Here is a 15,555-nt window from a genome sequence, read left to right as displayed (position 1 = left end):
TCGGTAAAGGTCGTAAAATAGTACGAGATTTCGGATGGCGTTTTGTGGCGGAGCATATGGCATTGGGGAAGAGAGGGAAGGTTGGACACTTTTTACCCCTTTCCATCTGCTTACCCTATCTGTCTCGCTCCGTCCTCACAATCTTTACTCGACGCATGGATCGTTTCTCTCCTCTCTTCCTTTTGCTACTGAATCGGTTTCACTCCGTCCATTCAGAAAACATCCCATATTCCTCAAAGAATGTCTTATCTTATCTGGATTTGATTCATCGAAAACCGTCATTGAAGCATGAAATAAATACTTAAAATAATTTAGTACGACCTAGGCTCCAATATAACTATATCATCTTGAAGGTGCTAAAGATGATGTAGTAATGTTGAAACGTAGGACGTAATAAACTTCATAATCGTGGAAAGTTTGAAAGTGTTAAAGAAGTAGTATAGTTGAATCCTAGGTCGTAAAATGTTTATAATCATAGAAAATTGAAATTATTCATTTCAATTTAGAGAAATTCTACTCCATTACGTCTGAATCTTCTGATTTTATTCATTAATAGAGCCTTTTATGACATTCTAAATCGGTTTTTAGAACGATGTCGTGGCATTTTTTTATTTATTCGTTTACAATCATCATTAACATTAATGACATAGTTAAATAAATTAGTATAGTTTGTTAAAATTATTTATCAGTATTAAATACCATATCATAATCATTCTTTATTATTAATCTTTCATATACAAATAAATAAAGAGCTATTTAATCAACAATATTTTTTTGGGTACACAATGCTTTCAACTGCCGCATGTTTCGTTCTCGCAGGTGTTATATCGAGATTTTGCCCCACGGAGAATCAATACGATGTATCTTATTGCTTTTAAATTGTGACAGTTTGCCAAATCTCACTGTTTGAAATTTCCAAAGCCAATTTCAATGTTTTAAAAATTTCATACTGGTGTCCAATCAACCGAATTACCAATTCCTTCATCTGGAAACGGGAATTTGTATTTGATAATATGATTTATCCTTCAAATTCAACAATTGAGACTTTTTGTTTATTTAAATACAATATTAGTGAAATAAGCAAAAAACTTAACTCCCGTGTAAAAATGCAACTAATGTTTTCTGTTGGTTTTTCCGTTTCATCAAATGTGGATGTGTCAAATCTATTAATATACCTGATCTACCTAGAAAAGTTCTCCCATGGCTAAAATAATACCGTGGAAGATTATAAAATAAGGAACATTAAAATACCAATCATTATTTGGAGAGGAAATATTAATTACAAGTGATTTTTTCAAACTCCTTCTGGTTCTCTTAGTAGTCTTTTTTTCTTTCAACGCATAACGTACTATTTGCTTGGCTATTATAGTGACGTGGACTGAAAACTTTATCTAAGTAATGTATCTATTTATCATAGCTATATTTCTATTGCTTATCCTAAACAACATTTTATCGGTGTTACAACGCTTTTTATGATGATAACGTAATATTTCAGTCAAATGCAGCGAAGAATAGTTGTAGGAAGGCTTAAACGTAATATTAAATTATTAAAATGAGAGGCAAAGAGGAAGGCAAAGATTCTCCTCTTTATCTTCACTAAATTAGAGATGAGAATTTATCGGCGTTCATTGAAACCAACATGGCCAACTTTTCCTGTAAACCCACCGATCTCTCAGTCTCGTATCCTCGAATCCTACCGCTTTCCTCTGAAGTGTCGTCACTAGAAATTGAGTTAAGCTGATTGAAAGGAAGTTGTCAAGCACTGATAATAGCGCACGAAGGTTTTGACCGTGGAGGCTGACGTTAAGTGAAGTAGAGCTTTTCATCCTCGATTTTCTCTCGCGCTCACCAGGTTTAGAAGCGCACTGCTTCCTCATCCTTTTATTTCAGTGCTCTTTGTTCGGGGCAATAATGCGATAGAGTGGCTCTTTTCATTTGGGATTATATCACGTCGATGTTCATGAGCCAGCAGTTTAGGAACCTGGAAATTGTTTGCTCCGGAGCAAATTAGATTTTTATCTGCAAACCTCGAACTTTATACTGAGGGGAATTGTGTGCAAAAGAGAATTGAATTCGTCATGACAAAATTTTCTTAGTGACATAAAGCAATGGAACAGTTACACAATGAGTCGCAAAAAATGCATTCTCCATTTTTCTAGTAAAAAGGTTTCATTTCTGTGGTTCAATGACCTGGGCATTATATTGAATTAGCCAATGTTGGTAAAAATCATTAGTATTATTCCTTTAGAAAATATTATTACTGTATAACGAGCTCTGTTCAGTATTGATTAAGTGTTAATAAACTCTCTTAGAGAGGCTAAATTGCCGTCACCTACAATTTTTAATCATCTTTGTCAATGTTATATCTATTCCGCAAATTGGAAGTGTCTGTTGGGAAAATGGAGAAGATTTTGTGTTATGCTGATTTCGGTACTAATAATTACGCTGTTACCGTCGTAGCTGCAAGATCCCTTGAGTTCCACTACTCCAAGATATCCGGCAAAGACATGATTCGCATCAAATCGAATTTGTAGTAGTGTCAACATTTATTATTGCAATTAGATAGGGTGGAATTTGATGTTTGAACTAAGATAACAAGAAATTACAATTTGCATTATATATTGCCATTGACTGATTATTTCAAACAATTCTAATTGGTATCATCAATATGTAGTTATTTTTTGTTGATACGACTGCCACTCTTTAATTACAGACGAAATGTTCCCACTATGTTTGATCAAATGGTTTCAACCTGCGGTATACTCTGATGATACTTTTCAGTGTAGAGTTTCATAATTTAGCTTTCAGAGAATTTTTAATCTAAATTGAGTGAGTTCTTTATAATTAATATATAAGTGGTTACAAGCTAAGGTAAATGCTACATAATACCAGAATATGCTAAGACATGAGAAGGAAAATTGATATTTTATCTCCTATTTAGTTTAATAATCAGTTTCTGACTCCAATCAATTGCCACATCGTATTTAAAAGTATTTGCAGCCGCAGAAAAAATTAATGTAAAATATTAGAGGTAATTCCCTCATCATATTGCTTGATAGGCTTCTTTGAGGGCATAATTGGCTTTTTTTACATTATGGAGATAATGGCTTGTTTTATCAATGAATAATATGCTATTTAAGTTTGAATATTGGTCTTTAACACAAAATTTGCTCGGAAATGCTGAACTTTTTATAAGAAATCATTAGATTTTCTATGCACTTATAAATGACGATCCCCATTGAGTGATTCAAGCCGAAAGTGTTTTTTTTTTATTTGTTGGTGCCATAAGCTGGGGGTAGGGTTCACCCAGACTAAGCAACAGCGAGTATCACACATTCAGAAGAGGGCGGCCAGTTATTTTCCTTGGGGCAACCCCCCCCCTCAAGTGGAGATTTTATTGGTGATATCTGGAGAATGAACCCGGAAATCGAACCGCGTACACTTATATCATGAGCCAAATACCCAGCTCTCTAAATTATCAAGTTTAAGTTATCAAGTTATTAAGCTCCAAGATAGTGCTGATGGGAAGACTGTTTAAATGCAATGGTGAGGATGTAATTACTGGATCTTGAAATCCGACTATCCCTCAATTTCAGTAAAAATGCTAAAGAATGTCTCGTTATGCTCCTCCAAAACTTATTTTTCTCAACTGACGGTTATCCTGTTTTTCTTCTCTCACAAATAATGTAGCTGAACGATTACACTACTTTCCATCGTGGAATGAATCTTTGTTCACTGCTCCATAAATGCGTTTGGAACTAACCCGTTTAAAAATGTAAATTACTTTTTCAGCTTGGCATAGTTTATTCGGTGGAAACCGTGTGGGAACATTTCTTAATCTTTCTTCGAGACCGAAATAGTTTCTTTTGAACGTAGATGGAATAGGTGCATAATGAGGCTTGCCGCCGAGAGCACAAAGTTTTCTCATTGCAACTTTATAAGTAAGTAAGCTTTTTGAGAGACCTCTTCCTGGAATGAAGAACGGCATTTGCACTCTAGCTTTAACATTTACACTAAGCCACTTATGCGCTGGAAATTTCTCTCAGAGATTGCGACGGATATTGGCTTTGCGTTGCGTAGGTTTGCCAGTAACTTTTAATCACATTTCCCTAATCAGAGGGGAATTCAAATCATGGACGAATCCGCTGAATGCATTAGGTTATGCAGTTATACTCCGCATCGTTATTTCAGCATTTTCTTTACTAGCATAGTCAAGAAACGTTGATATCTGAGACGGGAATTTCTTGTAACTGCAGGGTATAAAGATAGTTGTTTTTTTATACCAATAACCACTCCAAATTTCTTTAGTTAATAACTAGCCAAGGGCAGCCAATACTTAATTTACATGACCAAGGAAAACTTTTTATGAGCATTGGAGCATAGAACTTACATTAGAGGTACTTAGAAGTAAAATTCATTCAACTTTGTAGGCTAACACATTTGAGGAAATGAGTAGAATATAATTGATAGGAATAGAGTATTGTAAGCAATGAAAATGCTTCTACGGGTTATAAAGTCCTCCCTGGCGTTTTCAAAATACTCGTAAAACTAAGAATTCATCTATTTTAGAAAACATTGGTACCTATTCATTAAAATGATATTAACAAAGTTGCGTATACAATGTAATCTTTAAGCCCGTGTCGAGGTTAATTACAAACAAGCACAAATGCATGCTTAGGATTATAACATTAAGAGTTTGTTTGGATATTCACAATATATTAACAATTTAATTCCTTATCAAATTTAAACTTTTCTGTTGTTGCCTTTTATCGATAGATTAAGGAAATGTCTAATGTCTGAGCACGTAAATTTGCTGCGGTTCGAGACTATATCGTTTGAAAATCTTTGCCGTATTGTGCATAATTTAATTTCACGAATATTTTTGCCTATCATCATATTCTAATGAAAACACCTTACTGCAAGAAAAACCGCTGTAACTACCTCGTCTATTTATACCACACCATTTCTGCATTTATCTGTATTTCTATCGCTGTGTCTTTAACGAGCTAAAGCGTTCTCCTGAGTGTCGCTATTTTCCGCTATTTTCCTGTCTTTGTTTTAAAGACACATTCTGTTCATTCTCCTAGTGCAACGTCTCTGTGCATGAATTCTTTTCCGTGTTCATATCGCGAAAGACCACAATTTATGTCAATTTTACCGTGAGATCAAAGTTCCACATTGCCTATCTCAGATCGGATGTTCAAATTCAAAGTCATAAAGACGAGCTGTTTTAGATTTAATACTTGCTACCCAGTGTGAAGAATTGGTCATTATTCTTTAGTTATTTGTTGCATTGTTTTCTCTATGAACGTGTATGAATGAATACGGGAACCAACCAGACAACCATTGCTGTTGTAAGGAATTGATGCTATTTTAGAAACGTGAATACATATGAATTCAAGGTAAAGAATATAAAAATCCTAATTTTCAATAAGGTATTCTATTTTTTCAACGAAGAGCTCAGTTCTGCTTCTTTGAAGATAACTCTGAACGGTGAAATACCCTTTCGAGTGGTCAATAGTTTTTTTTATACCATCAGGGTTTAGGAAGGAAAAGAAACTTTTTTCACCCACAAATAAACTTATTTTAGGCAAAGGCTAGTCTTCTATAGGCACTATTTGATGCTCATCATGAATTGAATGAATGTGAGTGCCAATTCAGTCGATTAGAATTCAAAAAAATTAAAAGCTCATTCGTCATAATTGACGTCAGAACAATCTAAATTCCTAGAATGCAGTTTTTTATTATTCCGATGAAATGGCGGCATAATTGAAATTCTGGACTAAGAAAGCTTAACTTTTATTGGAATTGGACGCAAATACGAAATATCTGTGTTTAAAAATTACTGGAATCCGTCACGAATTTTGTGTTACAGAAACATTCGTGAAATTTTTGACGGTGAAAACGATTAACCATAAAAATGTTTTCATATTGGCCACACATTTTGTGAATAGCATATTACGTTCTCTTTTTCCCTCGCGGTGATAACTTTATATGGATTCAATTTCATAACACCTCAATTAAAGAGGCTTATATCCGTCGGTACATAATGGAATTCCGACGGTGGTTGTTTACACAGAGTGGATACAGGAATGAAAGTGTTTGACCTCATTGGAATGAATCCATATGATCAAAAGTTAAACTCGCGGAAAATTTGTGTGCCCTTTCAATCGCAGCGATGGGGGAAACATTCGAAATTACTGTTTGAACCGGTCCCGAGACCCTTCCTTGCTCTCCCCTTTGATCCCGAGTGCTACTTTTTCTCGCTTTAAAGCGGAAGAAAGACATTTTGGGACGAGACCTCCCCCCTCCGTCCCACTAAAGTAAAGTCGGAGCTGGGTAACTATGCATCAAGGGAAAGTGGGAAGGGTGGGTCACCATCGTTACATATTCTCGAGCAGTCCCCCTAACTTGACCTCTCTGCAGACCCGCCCTTCCCTTGCCATGCTGGCCTTATCTGTGGTCTGGCTGGGTTGAGAGGATGGGTGAGTAGATAGGCAGAACACAAGTGTGTGTATGTTCATGGACAGTCCCCATTGGCCAACGATGTCCTACGGATCGCCTTTCCTCTTAAATCTCTCTCGCCTACCCCATGGCCTTCCCTTTAATCGAGGCGAACGCGAACCAGATTCGCCATCGATGCTGCAATTAATATTAATATATATGTATTTTTTAAACCGATCTCGCAAACAGCACTTAAAACCGTATTATATATTGATGTGATACGTTGATAAATCATTTGCGTTGCAGCGGAGGAATTTTCGTTTCATCCTCCGTTTGTGGGACTTATCTTTTATTTCTTTGATGTTATTCTACCACCACTCTTAATTTCTGAGTTTTTTTGCCATTAAAAATGTGCATGCATTCATGTACGCAATGAAATGATGTCCGTGATTGATTTCTCTCGTGCATCTCTTAATGAATGAAATGTGATTGACTGATTGATTATCCCGAGATTTTGTCACATCCTAAATAGTATTTAGGTTTAAACCTATCGTAAAAAAATATTTTCCAAATTATAAATGCGATTTCTTATCGTTATTTTTATATTCTAAGTCGGATAATATAAACCCTCTCAGTAGTTTCTTTTGTATCGTAATTGGTGAGGCCACTATTACTTGGGCTGTCCTTTCACGCATATACGAGGGGTAACAAGAAAGTAAGGTCTCCTATTTTTTTAATACAAAATGACATTTATTTACTAAGTATGATACATCGTTTGAAAGGCCAGGATCTTGGCTATTTTTCAGCATAATCGCCATTTTTTTCCAACACCTTCCGCATCCGCGCGATGTACTTTTCTATGCCGGTATCGTACCACTTTCCGTCCGCTTCGCGCAGCCAGGCACCCTCGTATCTTATCATGCATATAAGCTGTCTTTTGAATATCAATGAATATAATGTAATGATGTAGCACTCTTACTACAGGAATAAAAGCCCTTTCGTATCTTTTTTATCCTCTTAAGTTTTCTCATATAATGGCTTTGCTGAGCATAATTTGTTCGCATCTAACAAAAGAAAGGTAAGAAAATACATAATTAATCAAGGGTTACTGACTGTTTTCCGAGATTTTGACTGATTTTGTAGGGCTTTTGATATTGCGATTGAATATTAGCATTTATTTTACTATCGACCTTTTATAATATTAGAGAGAAGTCCCAGTTTTTCTCTTATCGAAGATAGGTACCACAAGTCAACTTTGGTTGCTCGAAGGAGTTAAAAAGAAAACACCGGGCTGTGGTTTTCTTATATACCTGGCGTCTATTTTCTATTTTCATCAAGTTCAAAACATCGTTTGGAATTACTCATTTGCGTAAAAATGTCAAACTCTTCATATTTTCTTACTATTACGTAAAATATCGGATGAATGATGACTCGCTAGGTTATTCTGTGCATTAGAATGAATTTAAAATCTTTTAACAAAGTTGAGAACCAAAAAAAAATAGATTTATTTACCTTGCCATTGGCTAAAATGGGAAGAAATTCTAGATTACTTTGAGCATTTATGCTGCCAATAGTGTGGCCACGTTACTACTTGAAATAATTAAAGAAGGCCTAGAAGACCGAGAAAAGGCGGACCGTTTATTTCAATAATTTTCAATAGACTACATGTACTAGCGAGGAATAGCATCAAAAATCTTTGAATTTGACAAATTTTATCTTCACGAGTATAAATTTCGGTTACCATTTGTTGCCATTTCCCAAAACAATTGGAATCTTTCTACCGTAAGTAACGTGAGTAGTGACTTTTGAAAAGCCATTTTCATCCACCGTGGGTGACAGTGGCACTCCTATTATCCGACTGAAGAATCGGCCATGAGAAGGCACTCATATTTTGGATTTCTACTTCGACGCCGCTCCAAGTTCAACGTCTGGTTTGGGTGAGTTGTGAACGAGGCGTATCGACAGAGTCAATGTTTGAGTCAACGCCTGCAAGCCGTGCTTGGTCTCCCAGCTTATCGGTGGATAAGTCGATTGAGCGTGGAGAATTGGGAATCTGTCGTGGGTTTGTCCAATGGCGTTCGCGATGAATGGCTCTTCGTGAGTCGCGCAGGCCAATAAGTGACGATCGGGCTGCGAGACAAGTGCGTCGCTTGGACCGGAACGGAGGCGGCATGCACTCAGAAAGGCAAATACGACCAATCCATCGCCTTGTTCCCAGCACCACGCATCCGTCTCCCCCTGCCTCTATACCGCCACGGAGGTCAACACAGCTGCGCCAATCCCTTCGACAGGTCGAGGCGGTGCATGTTTGACTCCTGGGGTTGGATTAGTGAGGTGGCAAGGGTGGCAATGGGCCCGCGGTTCAGATCCCGAGGGTCCAGCCCTTGACGTAATCCCATCGGACTGGGGAATTTTTCGGCTACGAAAATCTGGGCCACTGCTTCGGTGCCATGAGAATGGTTCTTCAGGTGCATGTATGATCGAAATCATTGGTTTGCGAGGTTATTTTATGGAATCGTGACATAATAGATTAAATAGTAAACTTTGTTGCATTCAACACAGTATTTATTATAAGCCTCCACCTGTTTCGACCTCTTCAGGTCATTATCAAGAGGTTCATAATCCTCCCGAGCTGAACCTCTTTTTAATGAAATCAAACCGGTAGAACCTCTTAATACATACTGTGTGGAATACAACAATAATTAATTTTTAATCTTTCAATTGTGTAGTTTTTAATTCTTCATGTAGGAATTTGCGCGTCGTATCTCTTTCAAGCATTCTTTTACGAAAAATGAATCCCAAAGTAGTGCATTCATGCATGAGGCAATGGGGTTCGTGTTAATGTATTTTTTTGTTTAAATGAGTACATGTTCTTGTGACCAAAATGTTATGTTAAATCAGTTGAATTGACTTCAACTCTCTTTTAATAATAATTAATTTTGACCTCTCAAAATTTTACTGTTTATATTCTTTGTATCGCTACAGCTTATGAAAAGATTGATAGCTAAGGTAAAGGTGCTGAAGTGCAGTCGTCATCAGATGGTTTAAATATCCGTTGCATACGATTATGAACCTCTATAAAAAATAACTAAATCATATAAATGCTAACAGAGGAAATTATTTGGAAAAGTTATCTCTTATCGAGGTATGAGCATGAGGATTCGGTGTAATATTCGACAAATTTCTGGTAGTCACTCCGACAGTTTCATCTCACGTTGTCAGCTGTAAATTGATAGACTGCTTTGACTTTGAAGACTAAATGAAAACATTTTTTTAAATTAACTCCTATCTATTATTCATAAACAGACTAATACTTATGAAAAACAAACTCTCTATCTTTTGTTGAATAAAAATCATCTCAAGAAAAATATTAATTTCTATTTTTAACTTAACTTTTCAGTGACTACTCTTCAATTTTACGAGAGAGAAGCAAGAAGCAATAGCTTCCACCTCCTCGGCACTTGGTGGAAGTAGTGGAAGTAAGTATAATTGTTATATATACTAATTTATCACTCCCTCTTTGATGAACGAGAGGGAATTCATATGTACCAGAATTACTACTGATGTGTTAAAATTTTGAGGTCAGGAATTCTACTTTTGGTTGGAGAATGAAATTCCAGCGTATTTCAAGGAAAAAACATTTTGCCACATTTGCACGTATATAATTTTCTGCGTCCCAATTTTTCCATGACCATTTTACATTTTATACACTCAAGATATAATCAATATTTTTACCCAAAAAAAGAGTATTTAACCAAAAAGGCTTATGTAAAACTCTGTGATAGCCATTTCCTTCAAATTATCAGTCAATTATCTTTTCGTGGCCCTGCCTTTTTTCCAGTTATTCTTAAAAATTCACTGTTTGCAGAGTAGCTCATAAGTCGGATCTCTATTGAAATTTCTTGGAGATATATTACTGGTACACGAGCTTGTTAAAAATGTTAACCAGCTGATAAATAGATTGATATCCTCCCGCGTTATAAAACGATGGATAACGTTAGCTAAAACCAATACGTTGATCGTTATTCGTTAGTTGTGTGCCATAACTGGTGAAATAGAGTGCAAGGTGTACATGAAATATTGCTTTCCGCGTTCTGTACTTTTTCTATTTTTTCTCAAGCGATGAAAGGACGTGAACCGAATCACTAATGCTCCTAGTGCTCCCTCTCACGTCATGTCCTCGGGACCTCTTGCGTGAGCGGTTGTGAACAGCATGTACGACTTATCGGCTTGCTCTCATTGGCTGTCTTGTATCCTTCTAGGAGAACAATATTGCAATGAGAATAGGACATTCTTCTCACGTAGCCCTTTTTTCGTCACTGAATAGAAATATTAATTTTAAAAAAGGCTTAATGGAATGAAGCCAGTGGATTAAAATAAAATGAACATTTTTTTTAAAGGACGAGGAAATGGATGTTGAAGTATATATTTCCTAAACATTTACGTTATCAGTTGCTGTTGTGTTTCGGGTATCGATAGGCTCTTATCTAATCTTATTTTATGTCATTTAAGTAATTTGTTTTCCCTGGAGTACTTACTTATTCGAATTTAATTCGTGTGAATGACGAAAGATTTTTTTTCTAAAATGCGCAGAGTATTAATGAAAAATTGGGGTAACAATAACAAAATGTGGCAATATTTTTGAATTTGTGTCAATATATATTAGCAAAAAAACATTCAATGCTTCATCTGAGATTTCTATGGGGATAAGCAGGTATCACCACTGTCACCAAAGTCATTTTCAACGCAATGAGTAATGACTTCTTCTTTCCTGAAATATTTGTTACCATTTGTCGACAAAATTCTCATTTGAGTTTTTAGTAGTCTAGTCTCACGCAAGGCTATAGTGAAAGCCGGTTGAGGGAACGAAAAGATAGGGCAATTCTTCGTTCTTCATACGATTTCATTGCGTGAGAACTGAGCTTTTGCTGTTGTGGCATTAAGCTTATTTCTAAGCTTTGAATTTCATGCGATCCACCGTTTCTCTCTATAGCCTAATAAAAATGGGTTTCCCGAGGGCAAATATTTTATAGGATAACGTCTTGCGTTCTCTTAAAGCTATATATTTTCCACCATTTGTTTCGCGCAGGCAGACCTGAAAGAACTTGAGCCGCGTAATTTGGTCCCCGCGTTCATGGGTGATCTTAGCGTGGCTCTAGCGCGTAGAGAATTTCTTGATAGATTTATGAGTTTTTGTGCTCGGCTAGGCGCTAATTCAGACTGCAAAGGCGCAGTTGAAAAGCACCGACTAAACCAAGATTAATGGTTCCGCTGATCTCGGTTTATCGCTACTAAAAGGGCAATTACGGAAGGATAGTTATTTTGGAAATTCTGTGGTGCTCAAACTTATGATTAACTGCGACTCGCGTTTCTGTGGAGTTTTGCGCATTTATAACTGTTACATAACCATTATTTATTTTATCAATGGTTATTAAAGCAAAATTTATATGCAATGAAACAGCTAGATACTAGATTACACTGGCTTAACACAGTATAAAAGCATTTAACAAAATATATTCCAGAATTACCTATGAGAAAATCAATTCACATATTTTCCATTTTCCTTAATCATTTTGTAAGGCATATTATGAAATTATACATCTTTTGCGATTGCATTTCTGTCTGAGTACAGTTTTAAATTTTCCTTTCTCCTTCAATTTTTCCCATGTCATATAAAATATTTAGGTACAGTCGGATTCAAAAGTATTGCAACAAATGGAGCGGCGCCACTTTCGCCGCAGTTTGGAAATCGAGTTTCGGCATTTTCTATTGTACCAGTGGGAGGGAAATTTGAACAACATTCCCACCTCCCGTAATATTTTTATAACAACATCGTTAAAGGGAAATGTATGCGGGATATGAGCAATGTTTAATACCACATAATTTATGCAGCTCCTGCTAGATAATAAATCTACGTCCAGAACGTCAATTTACCTTCTCTCGTAAGTTGGCCGATCCGTCGAAGTATATTGTCTTACAATTAAAGCTGAAGCTTTTCCATCAGCAATAGCGAGCATAACATACATATAAAATATCCACCGCAATATCACAGCAAATAATGCCACTGAGTGTTTAAAATCAGTTTGATTTAGTGACACTAGAAGACTGGTTCATTCCCTTGCCTGACAAAGGTCGTAATGAATCCACTATGAAGTCAACGAGTGACATGGACTAGTGGTTAAGGAGAAAACTTACCACGGCAGCATTCCGAAGTTGGTGATTCGAACCTCTCCGCACACATTTTTTTTTCAGTTACATAGTACGGCAGTAACATTTTTTTATCCACTTTAACGCATATTAACTTAATAAAACACTACTTTCGTTATAATATTTTGAATGGAGAAAATTCTCTTTTTGCTTTCCGCGGATATCATTATACGTTTTTACCGAAATATCAGTGCATCAATAATATGGAAAATATTTCAGTCAGGTAAAGTGCTCCATGAAGTCCTTTTTCGTATTACCCGAATATTCTATCGTTTTCAATAATATGTAGACACTCACGAGACCCGCTTAATTGATGTGGCCGGTTCGGTGAAAACTTGGAAGGTTGGCACATGAAGCAACCTGCATTCTTTGTCTTCGCGGCGAGCCGACGAGGACGGAAACGGACGCGACTGAGAAACCGAACCTGGAGTCAAACTCCAGGAGCAAGTGCCCAATCGAAATTAAGATTAGTGGATGGAATGTATTGAGGTAATTTGCGTCCCCACAGACGCTGGGCGCTTGGAGTGTTTTCTTTCGGTCTCCGTGGCGAGGTTTTTCCTATCTTTGGATTCATATTTGGACTCAAAAATAACAGTATATCTTCATCATTTTCATACACCTACTATTTTATTACCAGGGGCGCAGCCAGGAATTAAGGCTAGGGAGGGTTTTAGGCGCAACTAATACTTACGGGTGTGGAGGGAGGGCCCTCGCAACTCCTGCTTACCCATCAGGGTAAGCAGGAGTTGCGAGGGCCCTCCTTCAGAAAATTTTTAAGAATAATGGTTAAAAATTGCGAGTTTTACGGCTTCCTGAGGGATATCTGATTAATCCTAACACTATTCTATAAGTAATAATGATCCAAATAAGCAAAATGGATTAAACTTAAAAATTTCTTTGAGCTCTGGGGGGGGGGGGGTTATCCCCCAAAACCCCCCCTCGCTGCGCCACTGGCTATTACTACCCCGTAAGCCGCCTCAATAGGCGAACGGCGGGAAGTATTAGAACACTAGCCGCTTTCATATAAAAAGTCCTTTATCGCGCGGGTGAAAAACGAATTCCCACACCTATCCGTTCGGCAAAATACCTCTTTTAATTTGTTTTTTCTGTCGGACCCGGAAATCTAGTAGCGTTCTAATATAATGTTCTCCGTGTCACTGTTAAAGATATCCATTATCAATTGCTCAAGCAATATAAGCTTCGCTCGTAGTCGGCGGGTCTCTAGCGTCTCCTAACCTAATGCGCTAAACATATATGTAAAGCTTCTTGAACAGCCGTGGCAGTTTTTGACTAATCTCACAGCTTTCCTATGTGTTTTATTAAGTTCAACAATTAAGTCTTTCTACACCGCATCCGATATCCTCGTTGCATATTTAAGATATGGTCGGACGAGTGCGAAATAGCACCTCTCTTTTAATTTATCGTCCGAAAATCTTCTCTCAATACGCTTGACGAATGCTAACTTCTACAGGGCTCTCAAAAAATATTTTTTTTGTGTGTTCCCAGCAATAGGTTCGAAGCCATCGTAACTCCTAGATACTTCACTTCATCTGTTGCCTTTATGTTTACCCCAAAATATGCCCGAAATTAAATATTCCGTTTTGGTTTTACAGATGACTCTATTCCAATTTTTAAGGCTGCAAAAATTACTCTGTGATCACATATACCGTCTATGACATCGATTTGTTTTATCAAATTAGGATGGCTTACTGATTAATGGTCTAATTTCTATTTCCTCTAGCGAGCTTGTCAACTACTTGTGCAAGTGAGTGATTTGCTAGTGCGTTTACTAAAATTTTGGAGATTTATATATTCCTTGATTTAGGTTTTAGAGTGTAAGAATCCAAAATTATAGATGTGGGATTGAAAAAGTAAATGCAAATACTTGATTTTCTAATTGGAAAATAATATTATTTCGTTCATTAATTGTGCACCAAAAACTATCTATTTCAATATAAGTTAAGGCGCTGTACGTTTTAACTGGTAGCAAAACTCCACCACCTATTCCATCGTGTCGATCGCAATTGTAGATCTTATATACTGGAGGGAAAACTTCGCTGTCGGTTATATCCTTCGTAAGTCAACTCTCTGTTCCTATGACCATGCCTGCGTCTTGAAATTTACAACCGATTTTATCACTCTTGTTTATAACGCTATGACAATTAATTGCGGCAAAGTTAATGTCATATTTTTAGATTGCCTTTCGGTTGGTTCTTTTCCTCGCTTATGTGTATAAGATGAGTGTATCATTATGAAAGTGCTAATTAATTTAGATATAATCGCTTTCCCTGGAGTAGGTGCTTTGGAATTATCGTTATATCCCTGCATTACCGCTCCTATATTTACTTCATGTGATGTAAGGATTTTAGCAATGTGGACTACCTCGGAGGCTACATTTAGTTAGATAACTTTACTCGTTTAAAAAATTCAGTACTGAATTTTTCTTGAGTCACCTGCATAGATTATGTTGATATTAATAATACATCTTTTAAAAAATGAAAAACGTATGATTACTTCGGACTCCATCCCTCGCAGGACTCTCGCGAAATTACTGCACACAGTATAGACCCACTCGGCCACGGAGCCACGTAGTGAAAAGAGGTAAACGGTGAGTCCAATTATGAATCCAAAGATAGGAAAAAAACACGCCACGGAGACCGAAAGAAAACACACCGACGGAACAACGTCAGCGGGGACGTGAATAACCTCAATGCATTCCATCCGCTAATCTTAATTTCGATTGGGCACTTGCTCCTGGAGTTTGACTCCAGGTTCGGTTGCTCAGTTGCGTCCGTGTCCGTCCTCGTCGGCTCGCCGCGAAGGCAACGGATGCAGGTTGCTTCATGTGCCAACCTTCAAAGTTTATACAGACCCGGCCCCATCAATTAAACGGGTCTCGTGAGT

General features: G+C 37.1%; 1 protein-coding gene across 1 annotated transcript in view; it reads left to right on the top strand.

Moving 5' to 3' along the window:
• Positions 1-15,555, top strand: part of LOC124156252 (putative tyramine receptor 2) — an 844,454-nt gene that overhangs the window by 525,521 nt on the left and 303,378 nt on the right. The window contains exon 6 of the mRNA XM_046530670.1: positions 9,845-9,923. The gene's annotated coding sequence lies outside the window, so the exon portion shown is untranslated. The remainder of the gene's footprint in view (positions 1-9,844; positions 9,924-15,555) is intronic.

Source organism: Ischnura elegans, chromosome 3, assembly GCF_921293095.1.
Source record: "Ischnura elegans chromosome 3, ioIscEleg1.1, whole genome shotgun sequence".
NCBI lineage: Eukaryota > Metazoa > Arthropoda > Insecta > Odonata > Coenagrionidae > Ischnura > Ischnura elegans.
The sequence above is the reverse complement of the archived record's forward strand: the minus strand, read 5'-3'. Positions and strand labels throughout refer to the sequence as shown.